Source organism: Amblyraja radiata, chromosome 1 (assembly GCF_010909765.2).
Source record: "Amblyraja radiata isolate CabotCenter1 chromosome 1, sAmbRad1.1.pri, whole genome shotgun sequence".
Classification (NCBI taxonomy): Eukaryota; Metazoa; Chordata; class Chondrichthyes; order Rajiformes; family Rajidae; genus Amblyraja; species Amblyraja radiata.
This window is the reverse complement of record NC_045956.1, coordinates 173,541,521-173,556,948: the sequence shown is the minus strand read 5'-3', so window position 1 is coordinate 173,556,948 and position 15,428 is coordinate 173,541,521.

Genomic DNA, 15,428 nt, shown 5'->3' with positions numbered 1-15,428 from the left:
TTTATTAATAAATACAGCTCCAGCACTCATGTGGATTCGGTAAATATTTAAGTAAAGTAGTAGCTGTCGTTCGAGAGCACACCACTTAATCTTCGACTCCTTCTTCTCTTATCTCTCCACCACCCACCTTATGCGAGAGTTTCAGCTCGACAATGGAAGGTTCTAGAACAAGTGGCTTGGCCACAAGATGGCACCACAATATATTATTAATATGACTAATAGTAATAAAGTTACACATTATTATTATAATTATTATTATTAGAAATAGAAGTAGTATTAGCATTATTATTGTTACATAAAAATTGAGCGGGTTAATAAATAAATAATCATATTTCTCTTTCAAGGGTATTTCATGAATATTGATGGTATACCTACTATCGAAAAGACAGACATGTGGGCAGAGGGGGTGGGGTAGCTCTGTTGGTGAGGAATGAAATTCAGTCCCTTGCAAGGGGTGACATTGAAACAGGAGATGTGGAGTCAGTATGGATAGAACTAAGGAATTGTAAGGGTAAAAAGACCCTAATGGGATTAATCTACAGGCCCCCAAACAGTAGCCTGGACATAGGGCACAAGTTGAATCAGGAGTTAAAATTGGCATGTAGCAAAAGTAATGCTGTGGTTGTTATGGGAGATTTGAACATGCAGGTAGACTGGGAAAATCAGGTTGGTACTGGACCCCAAGAAGGGGAGTTTGTGGAATACCTCTGTGATGGATTCTTAGAGCAGCTTGTGTTGGAGCCTACCAGGGAGAAGGAAATTCTGGATTTATTGTTATGTAATGATCCAGATTTGATAAGGGAACTTGAGGTTAAGGAGCCATTAGGCGGTAGTGACCATAATATGGTAAGTTTTAATCTTCAATTTGAGAGGGAGGAGGGTAAATCGGAGGTGTCAGTGTTACAGTTGAATAAAGGGGACTATGGAGCCATAAGGGAGGAGCTGGCCAAAGTTGACTGGAAAGATACACTAGCAGGGATGACAGTGGAACAACAATGGCAGGTATTTCTAGGAATAATACAGAAAGGTGCAGGATCAGTTCATTCCAAAGAGGAAGAAAGATTCCAAGAGGAGTAAGAGGCGACTGTGGCTGACAAGGGACGTCAGGGACAGTATAAAAATAAAAGAGAAGTACAATGTAGCCAAGATGAACGGGAAGCAAAAGGATTGGGCAACGTTTAACGAGCAACAGAAGATAACTTAAAAAGCAATACGGGGAGAAAAGATGAGGTACGAAGATAAGCTAGCCAAGAATATAAAGGGGGATAGTAAAAGCTTTTTTAGGTATGTGAAGAGGAAAAAAATAGTAAAGACCAAAGTTGGACTCTTGAAGACTGAAAATGGTGAATTTATTATGGGGAACAAGGAAATGGGAGATGAGTTGAACACGTACTTTGGATCCGTCTTCACTAAGGAGGACACAAATAATCTTCCTGATATAGTAGTGTCCAGAGGATCTGAAGGAAATCCACATTAGGCAGAAAATGGTGTTGGGTAGACTGATGGGACTGAAGGCTGATAAATCCCCAGGGCCTGATGGTCTGCATCCCAGGGTACTTAAGGAAGTGGCTCTGGAAATTGTGGACGCATTGGTGATCATTTTCCAATGTTCTATAGATTCAGGATCAGTTCCTGTGAATTGGAGAGTAGCTAATGTTATCCTACTTTTTAAGAAAGGCGGGAGAGAGAAAACAGGGATTAGAGACCAGTTAACCTGACTTCGGTGGTGGGAATGATGCTGGAGTCAATCATAAATGATGACACGCTAGAGGCAGGAAACATGTTCCCGATGTTGGGGGAGTCCAGAACCAGGGGCCACAGTTTAAGAATAAGGGGTAAGCCATTTAGAACGGAGAGGAGGAAACACTTTTTCACACAGAGAGTTGTGCGTCTGTGGAATTCTCTGCCTCAGAGGACGGTGGAGGCCGGTTCTCTGGATACTTTCAAGAGAGAGCTAGATAGGGCTCTTAAAGATAGCGGAGTCAGGGGATATGGGGAGAAGGCAGGAACGGTTTACTGATTGCGAATGATCAGCCATGATCACATTGAATGGCGGTGCTGGCTCGAAGGGCCGAATGCCGCTAATGGAAAGATCTTCTTCACATCCACTCTATCCAGGCTTTCCACTACTCGGTAAGTTTCAATGATGTACCGCCTCATCCTTCTAAACTCCAGTAAGTACAGGCCCAGTGCCTGCAATATTTATACAAAACAAAATTCAAAGTTTTCAGTGCAACCTGAACAAATTGCTGGTATTATTCACGAAGAAACAGAACTTAATGTTCCATTAATAATAATAAAAATGAAGTTAAGGCAAATGGTCTGTTAAAGTGCATAATGTATTGACGGTTGTATAATTCTGGAACAATAAACTATTAAACAAACAGTGAATGAAAAAAAATGTAGATGTCAGAAATCTGAAAGAAAAGGAGAAAATACTGGATAAACGCAGAATATCAGGCAGCATAGAAACATAGAAACATAGAAAATAGGTGCAGGAGTAGGCCATTCGGCCCTTCGAGCCTGCACCGCCATTCAATATGATCATGGCTGATCATCCAACTCAGTATCCTGTACCTGCCTTCTCTCCATACCCCCTGATCCCTTTAGCCACAAGGGCCACATTAAACATCACAACCACATCAAACTCCCTCTTAAATATAGCCAATGAACTGGCCTCAACTACCTTCTGCGAAAGAGAATTCCAGAGATTCACCACTCTGTGTGAAAAAAGTTTTCCTCATCTCAGTCCTAAAAGATTTCCCCCTTATCCTTAAACTGTGACCCCTTGTTCTGGACTTCCCCAACATCGGGAACAATCTTCCTGCATCTAGCCTGTCCAACCCCTTAAGAATTTTGTAAGTTTCTATAAGTTCCCCCCTCAATCTTCTAAATTCTAGTGAGTACAAACCGAGTCTATCCAGTCTTTCTTCATATGAAAGTCCTGACATCCCAGGAATCAGTCTGGTGAACCTTCTCTGTACTCCCTCTATGGCAAGAATGTCTTTCCTCAGATTAGGAGACCAAAACTGTACGCAATACTCCAGGTGTGGTCTCACCAAGACCCTGTACAACTGCAGTAGAACCTCCCTGCTCCTATACTCAAATCCTTTTGCTATGAATGCTAACATACCATTCGCCTTCTTCACTGCCTGCTGCACCTGCATGCCTACTTTTAATGACTGGCGTACCATGACACCCAGGTCTCGTTGCATCTCCCCCTTTCCTAATCGGCCACCATTCAGATAATAATCTACTTTCCTCTTTTTGCCACCAAAGTGGATAACCTCACATTTATCCACATTATACTGCATCTGCCATGCATTTGCCCACTCACCCAGCCTATCCAAGTCACCTTGCAGCCTCCTAGCATCCTCCTCACAGCTAACACTGCCCCCCAGCTTCGTGTCATCCGCAAACTTGGAGATGTTACATTCAATTCCCTCGTCCAAATCATTAATATATATTGTAAATAGCTGGGTTCCCAGAACTGAGCCTTGCGGTACCCCACTAGTCACTGCCTGCCATTGTGAAAAGGACCCGTTTACTCCTACTTTTTGCTTCCTGTCTGCCAACCAGTTCTCTATCCACATCAATACTGAGCCCCAAATACCGTGTGCTTTAAGTTTGTATACTAATCTCTTATGTGTGACCTTGTCGAAGGCCTTCTGAAAGTCCAGATATAACACATCCACTGGTTCTCCCTTATCCACTCTACTAGTTACATCCTCGAAAAATTCTATAAGATTTGTCAGACATGATTTACCCTTCATAAATCCATGCTGACTTTGTCCAATGATTTCACCACTTTCCAAATGTGCTGCTATCCCATCTTTAATAACTGATTCTAGCAGTTTCCCCACTACCGACGTTAGACTAACTGGTCTGTAATTCCCCATTTTCTCTCTCCCTCCCTTTTTAAAAAGTGGTGTTACATTAGCTACTCTCCAATCCTCAGGAACTACTCCAGAGTTTTGAAAAATTATCACTAATGCATCCACAAATTATCACTAATGCATCTGTGGAAAGAGTCAAGAGTCAAGAGTGTTTTATTGTCATACTAGACCAACTGGGACCCGTAGGGTCCCTGTCACATGCGAGGCCTGGTCGCCCAACGCAATATTACACCACTCACCCAAATCCCCCACGGGAGGCAAGAAGAGATTTAGAGAGATATAGACCGAGTGGGACCCGTTGGGCCCTGTTTCCCAACGCGGGGGTGGGGGGAGGGGGGACGGGGTTGGCGTCGGCGCTGATCTTCCCGAAACGGAACAAAGGAATTATTACTTGCAGCAGCACAACAGAAGTTATTACTCTGTAAAACATATAATAAATTTGCCTTTCACCTTAATGTTACGACCGCTAGGTTTTGATTTTTCTATTCCGGAAAAAAAGTTCTCACCGTCTGTCCTATCTATGCCTGTTATAATTTAATATACCTCTATTTCAGCTCTCCCCAACCTTCAGTGTACCAAGTCTGTCCATCCTCTCCCATTAGCTTAATCCAGGCAAAATTCTGGTTTAAAAAAAGACACAAAGTGCTGGAGGAACTCAACGGGTCAGGCAGCATCCTTGCAGGAAATGAATAGGCGATGTTTCTAGTCAAGACCATTCTTCAGACTGCATTAGGGGTTCATAAGGTACACAAAAATGCTGGAGAAACTCAGCGGGCGCAGCAGTAACGGTCACCACTCTATGCTCTCCAGAGATGCTGTCTAACCCGCTGAGTTACACCAGCAATTTGTGTCTTTTTTCATGAACCAGCACTGTCATTCCTTGTTTCAATAATTCTGGTAAACCTCCTCTGCAGCCTTTCGAATGCCTTCACATCTTTCATGTCATGGGGTTCACGAGTGATAGGAGCAGAATTAGGCCATTTGTCCCATCAAGTCTACTCAATCATGGCTGATCTATCTCTCCCTCCTAATCTTATTGATTGATATAATTTAATTGCCACACAACCAAGGTCAGTGGTATTTGGGTTGCCAGCAGCGGTACAGTAATAAAGAACACAACCACAATAAAAAATTTACACAAACTGTGTATTCTTCTGCCTTCTCCCCAGACAGGATGACCAGAACTGGATACTAGAGCAGTAAGGTTTAAATGTATTGAAGTTTAACTGAAGATACTGTGAGAGAAAATGTGTTTAGTGAATACAAAAGCTTGTAGATGTGAAGAAATCTCATTACTTGAACTGAATGACAAAATGGCGGGTACAAGCAGCAAATGTACTCAAGCTGATCATAAATTGACAGAAATACTTAAGCTCACCACCAAATTTTCCCGATAGCACATTTTAATTAATCACTTAGTTGAATGCTTCATTTCAAATAAGAGATAGCAGACTTTGATATGAGTACATTTTGTTCATGCCAAACAGATTGGACTCAAAGCTAATTATTTACTGTTGATGTGTTGCAAGTTTGTTCGGCATTGGAATATGCTGCTTTAAACATTTGACGTTATATCCCAACATTAGAACATGAGACAATAATTTTTAAAAATGGCACTCGGAACCTGAAACGTGCCCCACTATTCAATATGATTATGACTGAACTGTCCTAGTCCTCAACGATAGACACAAAATGCTGAGTAACTCAGCAGGACAGGCAGTATCTCTGGAGAGAAGGAATGGGTGACGTTTCGGGTTGAGTCTCTTCTTCAGACTGAGAGCCCTCATTTCCTCTTCTGTGCAGTTCTCCATAACCTTTATTCCATGACCTGTCAACAAGTCATCTACTTCTTTATATCCTTCCTTAAACAAGGGAACCAAAACTCCATAGTACTCCTAGTGTGACCTCTTCAGTACCCTGAAATTCCACTACCAATTGTTTGCCCATTCATTCAGCTTCTCTGCATCAGTTGGGCAGAAGGGCCTGTTTTCACGCTGTAAGACTGAACGGTACACAAGAGCAGATGCTGAGAATGTCTTATGATCTCATCTTGAACATGTTGATGTATTTATTTCTGTATTTTAGAGGGATATAGACCAAACGTAGGCAGGTGGGACTAGTGTAGCTGGGACATGTTGGCCGGTGTAGGCAAGTTGGGCCGAAGGGCCTGTTTCCACACTGTACACTCTATGACTCTAGTAGAGTGGTGTACAATCAGTCTGAAGAACAGTCCCAACACGAACTTACAAAATTCTTAGGGGGTTGGACAGGCTAGATGCAGGAAGATTGTTCCTGATGTTGGGGAAGTCCAGAACAAGAGGTCACAGTTTAAGGATAAGGGGGAAATCCTTTAGGACCGAGTTGAGGAAAACATTTTTCACACAGAGAGTGGTGAATCTCTGGAATGCTCTGCCACAGAGGGTAGTTGAGGCCAGTTAATTGGCTATATTTAAGAGGGAGTTAGATGTGGCCCTTGAGGCTAAAGGGATCAGGGGGTATGGAGAGAAGGCAGGTACGGGATACTGAGTTGGATGATCAGCCATGATCATATTGAATGGCGGTGCAGGCTCGAAGGGCCGAAAGGCCTACTCCTGCACCTAGTTTCTATGTTTCTATGTTTCTATGAACCGTCAGCTCAGTTTAGTATATTGTCACGTGTACTGACGTAGAGTGAAAATATATTTTACAGAACTGTGTTCAAAAACTGTGGTGCAGCAGTAGATTTGCTGCCTTACAGCACCAGAGACCTGGGTTCGATCCTGACCATGGGTGCTGTCTGTACGGAGTGTGTACGTTCTCCCTATGACCCACGTGAATTTTCTCTGGGTGCTCTGGTTTACTCCCACGCTCCAAAGACGTACAGGTTTGTAGGCTAATTGGCTTGGTAAAATTGTAAATTGTCCATAGTGTGTCTACGATAATGTTAGTGTGCGGGGATCACTGGTCGGTGCGGACTCGGTGGGCCGAAAAGGGCCTGTTTCCACATGGTATCCCTAAACTAAACTAAAAACAGAATTTCACTGCATGTTTGCACGTGGCAATAAAGCACCATTGAACAATTGACAATGCATAACCAATCTTCAATCCACATTAACACACTGCCCATGTGCTTTTATTGAGTGCTCCAGCCTTTTATCTGACACTTGGAAAATGATTTCTGTAATTCTAAATACACTACATGTTCCCCTGACAACTATCAAACACCTTGAATACATTTGTCAAACAGAAACAGAAGCTTGCGAGACCAAGCGCCATCATTTCGCTGAACACACCCGCCCAGTCGGCCTAGATCTACTTGATTTCCCGGTTGCTAAACACTTTAACTCCCCTTCCCATTCCCACATTGAACACTGTCCTGGGCCTCCTCCACTGTCAGAGTGAGGCCCAAACAAATTGGAGGACTAGCGCCTCATATTTCATTTGCTTACACCCCCAGTTTTATGAATATTGACTTATTTAACTTCAAGCAACCCCTGCATTCCCTCTCCCTCCTTCCCTATCCCTATCCAAGGAGGAGGAGCCATCTTGGTGAACGGCTGCTAGCAGCAGCCGTCCGTCTTAAATTCGTTTTTTTTTCTAGTTTTTAGTGAGTCCTGTTTTTTTGTTTGTAGGGGATATGGTCTTTTAATGTGGGGGGGTAGGTGATACTTTATTTATAGGTCCCTACCTGGTCGGTGTGGCAGCCTTTTTTCCGGGCTGCCCGTCGACCCGTCGTCGTGGCCTACCAGCGGGCTTGGAGCGCCGTTTCTTGGCGGGAACCACCCAGCACCTCGGCCTGCGTGGCGGCACTGCATTGGAGCGCTGGAGCGCTGGAGCGGAGCGAAAAGGAGCGGGCGATGCCTTGCCTGGGTCGCCGCGCTGGAGCTCTGGCGAGCTGGACCGCCGAGAGCAACATCTCCGGGCTGCGGGTTTGCGGAGCGGAGAGGCGGCGTGCGTAGAGGCGGCAAGGCGGCAGTGAGGAGAGCGGTCGCCGACTTTTTCATCTGGAGCCTAGGAGCGCCAAACCGGCGCGGCCTTGTCGGCTTCGGCAGCCGCGGGCTCCAACCAAGAAGCGGCCGTTCCAAGTGGCCCAGCCGCCGAAAGGACTCTCCCGACGCCGGGGCAAGACCACCCGGTGAGAACGGCCAGGGACATCGGGCCTCCGTAGAGGCAACTGCGGTGGCCCCAATAGGCCTGACTTTGGGGTGAACATGGGGTGGGGACTGGACATTGTGCCTTCCTCCACAGTGCTATCCACTGTGGGGGGATGATTTTTTTTTTGTCTAACTGTAGTCTTGTAGGTCTGTGTCCAAGATGGCTGCCGTGAAGGGAGAGTGGACGCTGGCACGAATTGGTTGCCGCTGCTCTCTCTTCACACTGTGTTTTTGATTTTCTGTTTTTGGATTGAATTCTGTTTTTAATTTGTGTCATTGTGATGTCTTTAATTACTTGTTTTACTCCGATTATATGTTTTTATTCCGATTACTATGTAAGGTGTCCTTGAGATTTTGTATGAAAGGCGCCCATTAAATATAAAATTTATTATTATTATTATTATCCTAGTTCTCCGACCAGTCTGATTGTCCTCCTCAATAAATGTTATCTTTGTATGTCTCGTTGTCAACTTCCCCTTGCTAACACAATCTTTTCTAATCTTTTCCTTGACCTACGTCCCCTTTGATCTCCCGTTTTCACACTATACCCTTCCAAATTCCTCTGTTTCCCTCTTCTCTGAAGAAGGGTCTCGACCCGAAACGTCACCCATTCCTTCTCTCCAGAGATGCTGCCTGTCCCGCTGAGTTACTCCAGCACTTTGCATCTATCTACCATAAATAAAATTACGTTGACTTGCTTTGATTATATTAAGCTTCTCTAAATCATTAGCTATTTCTTCATTCATTATAGACTCCAGAATTTTGCCCGCAACAGACGTTAATCTAACAAACCCACAGGGACCCATTTTTTGTCCAATCATGGTTTTACACACCTCTAGAAGATCACCCCTCATCCTCCTGCGCCCACTATGATGTCCAACCACCTAAATCACAACTTATAGACTGCAATCTTAGCGAATAGTGAGCAGCTCAAAATTAATGTGCTGACTCTACATTGGAGCAACGGTTATTCATGCTATCATCTATTTTATTCATATTATCATCTCTTTTACAATTTTATATTATTTTTATTACAGAAATACGCAATATAGAAACCATAACGAAGGCTGGAGCCACGCGGGCCGGCGGTGGAGCCTCGTGGTTCAACGGAGCCCGTGGCCATCGGTGCCTGGGTCTGCGGAGCCCGCGGTTGGGAAACAGGTCGTCGCTACGGAGGCGTCCGGAGAGGACCCAGCAGCGTTAGTCAAGAGGTCGGTGCGGAGGTCGACGATGGCGCCGACCGACGGATGGGGACGGACCACGTGGAGGTGAGGACGCCGCTGCCAGGGGAAGGAACAATGGGGACACGTCGCGGGGGGACCGCAGTGAGGGAGAGTGGGTAGAACAAAGGGGGACCTGGCGGGGAGATGGGGGGACATTTGTAACTTTGTAAGCACCCTTTATAGTCGACTAATGCATACCTTGGGTATGCAAGCAACGAATTTAACTGTGAGTTGTCACATGTGGCAATATAGTATTCAATTCAATAAGTTAACAAAGCCTGAGCTCACCTTTTCTGTGAGCTCATTGTGTCTCTGAATGATTGACTTGATAATGAAGAGTGGAATTTAACTTTCAGAACAGTTAGTGTCATTATTAAGTGGCTCTGAATTGGATATGTTCGAGGCTACTGACACCGTTTGCTGGTAAGTGCCAGATCAGGAAATAGTACTTACTCATTCAATCACTTCCAAAGAATATCAGGTAAAATAATTACTCTTGTGTTGCAAATAGCTTAAAGAGTGACAGTGTGGATTTCAATGTAAAACAATACGTGTCAAGCAGAGCATCGCATGCCAATTTGGCTTCCTGTCAACCATATTGGCATTCAGATCTATTAGGGTGATTTTAATTCACTTTCTGGAGTCAAGGAAAGAGCGTTTATGTCAGGGCCCTGTTCCCACCAATCTTTCCACCACCACGCACAGGAAGCACAAGAAGCGCAAGACAGACACCATTGTGCAGATGCCGAGAAGTGTGTTCGGCTCTGGCTGAACAACACCTGGTCTTGTATGTGAACTTGATAAGAAGAAGAACTCTCCTTCCTTAGAAGGCTTAGGAAATTCGGCATGTCCCCTACAACTCTCACTAACTTCTATAGAAGCACCATAGAAAACATTTCATCAGGAAGCATCACAGCTTGGTTTGGGAAAAGCTCCATCCAAGACCTGCAGCCAACAGCCCAGACCATCACACAAACCAACCTCTCTTCCCTTAACTCCATTTATACCTCACGCTGCCTCGGCAAGACCAGCAGCATAATCAAGGCCGAGTTGCACCCTGGCCATTCCCTCTTCTCCCCTCTCCCATCAGGCAAAAGGTATAGAAGTGTGAAAACACACACACAGATTCAGGGACAGTTTCTTCCCAGCTGTTATTGGGCAACTGAATCATCCTACCACAACCAGGGAGTAGTGCTGAACAACATTTTTCTTCTTTGGTGACCCTCGGACTTTTCTTTGCTGGCTTTACCTTGCACTAAACGTTATTCCCCTGTACTGTAAATGTACTGTAATACATTGCAAATATGCTGTACACTGTATGGCTTGATTGTAATCATGTATTGTCTTTCCGCTGACTGGATAGCACGCAACAAAAGATTTTGACTGTACCTCGGTACACGTAACAATAAACTAAACTGAACTGAACTCATGGAAAACCTTGGATTTTGAATTCTGGAAAAATTACGTAGAATCATAGAGTCATAGAGTTATACAGTGTGAAAACAGGCCCTTCAACCCAACTTGCCCACACCAACCAATATGTCCCATCTATACTAGTCTCACCTGCTTGCATTTGGTCCATCTCCATCTAAACCTGAGTCAGTTATTAAAGATGGGATAGCAGCACATTTGGAAAGTGGTGAAATCATTGGACAAAGTCAGCATGGATTAACGAAAGGTAAATCATGTCTGACGAATCTTATAGAATTTTTCGAGGATGTAACTAGTAGAGTGGATAAGGGAGAACCAGTGGACTTTCAGAAGGCTTTCGACAAGGTCCCACATAAGAGATTAGTATACAAACTTAAAGCACACGGTATTGGGGGTTCAGTATTGATGTGGATAGAGAACTGGTTGGCAAACAGGAAGCAAAGAGTAGGAGTAAACGGGTGCTTTTCAGAATGGCAGGCAGTGACTAGTGGGGTACCGCAAGGCTCAGTGCTGGGACCCCAGCTATTTACAATATATATTCATGATTTGGACGAGGGAATTGAGTGCAACATCTCCAAGTTTGCAGATGACACGAAGCTGGGGGGCAGTGTTAGCTGTGAGGAGGATGCTAGGAGGCTGCAAGGTGACTTGGACAGGCTGGGTGAGTGGGCAAATGCATGGCAGATGCAGTATAATGTGGATAAATGTGAGGTTATCCACTTTGGTGGCAAAAACAGGAAAGTAGACTATTATCTAAATGGTGGTCAATTAGGAAAAGGGGAGATGCAGCGAGACCTGGGTGTCATGGTACACCAGTCTTTGAAAGAAGGCATGCAGGTGCAGCAGGCAGTGAAGAAAGCCAATGGTATGTTAACATTCATAGCAAAGGGATTTGAGTATAGGAGCAGGGAGGTTCTACTGCAGTTGTACAGGGTCATGGTGAGACCACACCTGGAGTATTGCGTACAGTTTTGGTCTCCAAATCTGATGAAAGACATTCTTGCCATGGAGGGAGTGCAGAGAAGGTTCACCAGATTGATTCCTGGGATGTCAGGACTTTCATATGAAGAAAGACTGGATAGACTCGGCTTGTACTCGCTAGAATTTAGGAGATTGAGGGGGGATCTTATAGAAACTTACAAAATTCTTAAGGGGTTGGACAGGCTAGATGCAGGAAGATTGTTCCCGATGTTGGGGAAGTCCAGGACAAGGTCACAGTTTGAGGATAGAGGGGAAATCCTTTAGGACCGAGATGAGAAAAACATTTTTCACACAGAGAGTGGTGAATCTCTGGAACTCTCTGCCACAGAAAGTAGTTGAGGCCAGTTCATTGGCTATATTTAAGAGGGAGTTAGATGTGGTCCTTGTGGCTAAAGGGATCAGGGGGTATGGAGAGAAGGCAGGTACGGGATACTGAGTTGGATGATCAGCCATGATCATATTGAATGCCGAATGGCCTACTCCTGCACCTATTTTCTATGTTTCTATGTTTCTATGTTTCTATCCATGTACCTGTCTAAATGCTTCTTTAACTTTGCGATAAGTGATGTTCATCTTTCATCTTTGGAAGAATTCCATTTCAGGACATAGGGCAATAAAACATGTTCTAGGGATTATTGCAACTTTTAAGAACCATTTAGACAGGTGCATGAATTGGATAGTTTTAGTGGGACAGTCAGGTGGGTGTAGTGTAGATGGGACATGTTGGCCGGTGTGGGCACGTTGTACCGAAGGGCCTGTTTCCACTCAACCCCATGACTCTATGACTCTGTGGATCTATTGCCATTATTTATACTGAGCAGCTGCTACCACTTGAAAGGTGAAGAGGAACAAGAAATGGAGGTGGTACAAAGGGAGGTAGAACACAGGTAAACAAACAAGAACAAAAAGCTATTATTCAATCACCTTGTAGTAGAAAAGGGAGAACATTAGAACAATGAGGGAAAATATCCTTGAAACTGACCGAATAATGAAAGGCCAAGATAGCGTGGATGATTCCATTAGTGGGAGAGTCTAGGACCAGAGTTCACAGCCTCAGAATAAAAAGACGTACCTTTAGCATGGAGATGAGGGGGCATTTCATCAGCCAGCGGGTGGTGAATCTGTGGAATTCATTGCCACAGGTGGCTATGGAGGCCAAGTCATTGGGATATTTTTAAAGAGGAGATTGCTTGGTTCTTGATTAGTAAGGGTGACAAAGATTGCGGGGAGAAGGCAGGAATGGGGTCCCAATTGTGGATGATCAGCCGTGATCACAGTGAATGGCGGTGCTGGCTCGTTGGGCCGAATGGCCTACACCTGCACCTAGTGTCTATTGTGTGAAACACTTTTTCACACAGAAAGTTGTGAGTCTGTGGAATTTTCTGCCTCAGAGGGCGGTGGAGGCCGGTCTTCTGGATACTTTCAAGAGAGAGTTCGATAGGGCTCTTAAAAATAGCAGAGTCAGGGGATATGGGGAGAAGGCAGGAACGGGGTACTGATTGTGGATGATCAGCCATGATCACATTGAATGGTGGTGCTGGCTCGAAGGGCCGAATGGCCTACTCCTGCACCTATTGTCTATTGTCTATTGCGGGGAGAAGGCAATAGAATGGGGTTGAGATGGAAAATGATCGAATGGTGGAGCAAACTTGATAGACCGAATGGCCTGACACTGCTCCTACGTCTTCTGAACAATTCATAGTCTGGGAACTCTAAAACTCCAGAGCTGATCAGGGTTAAAAAGAGGAAAGTATTTTTAAAAACAACCTGTTGAAACATACTGAGGACCTCTCTTCTGAAGGAATCATAGGATCAGGCTTGGGTGCAGCTCATTAATCAGTTAATAAAGCAACATCAAGATGAAATCCATTCTGACTGCTTGATTAACTTGCAGTTTCTTATTTTTGAGTGTTCAGGGCCTTAGCCCTGAAATCCGTCTCTATAATTAAAGAATTTACTGGCTTCTGCTTGATCTCCTCCTGTCATTAGTTTAAAAGCCGTGATAAAAACCGCTGCGCGCTCACTCCACTGCCCTAATCTCTCAACGCCCATGGTTTTGTGTAGCCATACACAGCTCCAATACCAAGTCTAAGTTTGCCGACTATACTACTGATGTTGGGCAAATAACAGGTGGTGTCAAGAAAAGAACTGCAGATGCCGTTTTAAATCGATGGCAGACACAAAATGCTGGAGTAACTCAGTGGGACAGGCAGCATGCTGCCTGTCCCGCTGAGTTACTCCAGCATTTTGTGTCTATCTTCGACATAGCAGGTAATGATGAGTCGGCTGACAGGAGAGAGCTCGATAATCTGGTTGAGTGGTGCCAGAACAATCTTAGTTCAGTTTAGTTTGTTGTCACGTCATACAGTCATAGAGTGATACAGTGCGGAAACAGGCCCTTCGGCCCAACTTGCCCACAACGGCCAACAAGTCCCAGCTACACCAGCCCCACATGCCCGCGTTTGGTCCATATCCCTCCAAACCTGTCCTATCCATGTACCTGTCTAACTGTTTCTTAAACATTTGGATAATCCCAGCCTCAACTATCTCCTGTGGCAGCTTGATCCATACACCTACCACCCTTTGTGTGAAAAACTTAACCCTCAGATTCCTATTAAGTCTTTTTCTCCTTCACCTGAAATCTATTGACCCGTTGAGTTACTCCAGCATTTTCATGTGATAGGAGCAGTTATAAGGCCATACACCCTAGACATGTACCGAGGTATAGTGAAAAGCATTCAATCATGACCGATCTATCTCTCCCTCTCAACCCCATTCTCCTGCTTCTCACCATAACCCCTGACACCCTTACTAATCACAAATCTATCTATCTCTGCCTTAAAAATATCCTCTGACTTGGCCTCCACAGCCATCTGTGGCAATGAGTTCCACAGAATCACCACCCTCTGACGAAAGAAATTCCTCCACATCTCCTTCCTAAGCCAGTGCTGACCAGTCAGCGTAAAGATGATGTGCGAGACTGTATATCAGGATCATATAAGTGTGAATCAGAACAATCGAGCCATTTGCAGTGTACAGATACATGATAAGGGATACATGATAAGGATCTTGCTCTCAATATCAGCAGGACCAAGGAGATGATTGTGTAGGAAGGAACTGCAGATGCTGGTTTATACTGACGATAGACACAAAATGCTGGAGTAACTCAGTGGGTCAGGCAGCATCGGTGGAGAAATGGAATAGGCGACTTTTCAGGTCGAAACCCTTCTTCTTTTGACCCGAAACATCACCTATTCATTTTCTCCATAGATGCTGCCTGACCTGTTTAGTTAATCCAGCATTTTCATATGTAATAGGATGAAAATTAGGCCATTTGGCCCATCAAGTCAACTCCGCCATTCAATCATGGCTGATCTATCTCTCCCTCCTAACCCCATTCTCCTGCCCTTTTCCCATAACCTCTGATACCCGTACTAATCTCCCCATAACCCCGGACACATTTAGTGTCTGTACTTGTGAAAGAACTTGTCCTTTAATATTAATCTTCACATTAATGGCCGGTTCTCACGGTGCGACCTGACGCAAGATGTCACCAGAGTGAAGTGGTCGTGGTCCAGCACGAGTTCCGCACGATATAACGGGGGGCAGATAAAGAGTCCCCACGGTACTCGGCAATTCTGTCATTTGTGCGAGTGACTTGTCCGTCTCCCGATCTTTCCCGTTAATCATGAATGAACATCGTGGACTGTAGTGTAGTTAATCACGTGGCACAAATGATGTCACTTTTTTTTCACACGCTATAT